Source organism: Halyomorpha halys, unplaced genomic scaffold, assembly GCF_000696795.3.
Source record: "Halyomorpha halys isolate HHAL.00 unplaced genomic scaffold, Hhal_1.1 Scaffold525.1, whole genome shotgun sequence".
NCBI lineage: Eukaryota > Metazoa > Arthropoda > Insecta > Hemiptera > Pentatomidae > Halyomorpha > Halyomorpha halys.
In genome coordinates this window covers 543,821-546,570 of record NW_027107431.1, presented here as the reverse complement: position 1 = coordinate 546,570, position 2,750 = coordinate 543,821, and the positions used below count along the sequence as shown (strand labels likewise).

Here is a 2,750-nt window from a genome sequence, read left to right as displayed (position 1 = left end):
AAAATAAATATCTGAATTCAATATGTGAACTGGTTTATTATTTCAAATATATAACATTGGATTGATTTTAATTTATATTTATGTAATATTAGCATAGAGTATACGTTGTCACGGAAATATGTCGCCTCGGCGCGAAGCTATCATATCGAAATATGAGGCCTACACGGGCACGGTTTTTTTTGTTTAGGGTTTTTCGATTTCGTTCAGTTTAGAAGCGAATCCTAAAAAAAAAACCACCAATATGGTACTTTTATTTATATTTTTTTTTTCTTTTTTTTAGGATTCGCTTCTAAACTGAACGAAATCGAAAAACCCTAAACAAAAAAATCGTTTTTGAATCTAGTCCCAAGGTATTTCTTAATTAAAACTTCTTCGTCATGACAAATTCTTATAGGAAATCGATTTATACGTACAAGTTTTTTGGATTTTCTGCAATCGTCCAAAAACCGGAAACAACGAATGAATTCACCTTAAAATTCGGTTAGACGCACCCCATCCTATTGGAAATTCCAGAGTTAAGTGCGCTGATGAAGATTATAATATCAACAATAACCTAAGAGGGATTAACTGTTGTTATTACCTGGTGGCTAGAAAATCAACAATACTCTCAAAAAATTGACTACACGCTTACTGTGCAGACTAAAAAAAGTGTAGAGGTTTAGGGGTAAGGATTGAACATGTATACTAGGACAACAGTTAAAGAGAAAATAAGGTGGCCTCGAGACCTTCTAATGTATAAATATTATTATAGTGCTACTAATGTTAGCTTCTCTAAATGCCTGTATCACTCCATTATGATCTTAGATCAAATTTACTGGGTGTATTTTTATGTAAACAAGTTTACAGTTGAAAATATCATTAGATAAAAAACAAAAGTTAAAGGAAGACTTGATCAAAAAACAATAAGACATCACTAAAAAATTTAGAATTAACTCCAAATAAGAGTTTAGGGAGCTATTGTTTGTACAGAAAAAGATGAACTACAGGTTTACCGAGTTTCTCCTCCTAGTACAAGGGCCGGGAAGAAAAAAAGGCAGTTATCTTACCCCAATTTTTGATTACTTCAATAAAAACTATGTATAATTACTAGTCAAAATTGATGAGTCTGCCAAGTATAGGTAAGGGGATTAAAAAAACCTTGATTTTTTATTCGGAGCTCTATATCTTAAAAACTACCAACAACACTAGAAAATCTAAGAGAACATTATTTAAAGAAGAATAAATTTGCTGAAATATTAGCCCTAGAAGAGCTATTTAGGTCCGATAGTTCTCGAGATATAGCTTTTTATAAAGCAAAATTTCTTGAAAATCTACTGAAAGATTAGTAGTTAGTTTATTTATTTTGAGAAATCTATATCTCAGGAACTATGTGACGTACAGATGTCTATTAGCACTCAAATTAAAGCTAGTTTAATGGACTATAAAGAAGTATATGACCTTTACCTTCATAGGAATTGTAGTTTTCATGATATTTGCTAAAATAAATTGATTTATAGTTGTTCGGACAATAAATTTGATTTATGAAAAACTTTATTTCAGAAACTATTGGGAGACTGTGAGGTTTATACAAATATACACAAGCAGAGATCTCATTGGATGACAGAAAAAGCCCTAGATCGATGGATCGATCGATCCAGCACCCTACCGCCTGAAACCCGAAATTTGGAAATTTTCCCAAACTAAAAGAAAACATCCACTCAGGACATCGAAGCCCAGCATTCTACCGCAAAAACCTTGGATCAATCTCGTCAAAACTCAAGCCAGACATACTCCGAGATCATCAACATTCTCGATGTCAGGCGCCTCAGACTTCTCAGCCCAAGCCCCTGTGACCTCTCATCCTAAGCCTCAACCTCCACGTCATCATAATCCTCCCCATCACCTACCCTTACGGGTAAAACTGCCGCCACCACATCCACTCCCAGTTCCATCTCATCCAACTGTTCCGATGAATTCCTCGTCCCAACTACCATTAAAAACTGACACAACACCTCATATCCCAGCACCGCACATATCACGGTCCCCAATCAGCACTCCTAGTCATACTAACTATCCATTACAAGCCCCTGATATATATCCTCTTTACCAAAATCCAATGGACATAACCTCTATTCTTACATCCTTCCTGAAAGATCTTCAAGAGACCATCAAACCCCTGATCAACTTTCTCACACGAATCCTATCCGAAATCCCGTTTAATTTCCCACGATGAGTACAAGGCCCCTAGCTGTCATGTTATGCCAATGGTCTACAAAACCACCGTGACGAACTTGACTTATTTCTACACTAAAAAGAATTAAGGGCGACGCACCTGTCTACCAAACCTAAGGTTGTGAGTTTGAGCCCCGGCCCTACCCGTTTTTTTTCAAGGATAAAATTATACAAAACTCACTCACAGCCTCCTCCCCGGGCATTTGTGAGGCCCGATAGCCAATGGGTGGCACTCACAAAAAATAAGTGAAGGAGTGACGAACCCACCTTATAAAAAATCACGTCAAGAAACGCACGATGTATTCCTCCGTACATCGCTGGAGGCCTTGGACCTCCACTGTCTTTCGCGCCGATAATAATAATAATCTGAGGAAAATAATAATCTTACGTTTCTGTTTCAACTACCTGTTGCATCCATCGTGCCAAGCCAAAGAAAAATGCTAAGTTTTTATAATAAATAGAATTTGATCCAAGTGCGGTCAAATTAAACTCAAATAGTAATATTTTGTACTATTTATATATTATTTATATAAAATACT

The 2,750-nt window shown here is 36.0% G+C and overlaps 1 protein-coding gene across 1 annotated transcript in view; it reads right to left on the bottom strand.

Annotated features, from left to right (window-relative positions):
- LOC106683889 (uncharacterized) overlaps positions 1–2,750 on the bottom strand; it is a gene marked incomplete at its 5' end in the record, with an annotated part of 76,895 nt that overhangs the window by 1,834 nt on the left and 72,311 nt on the right.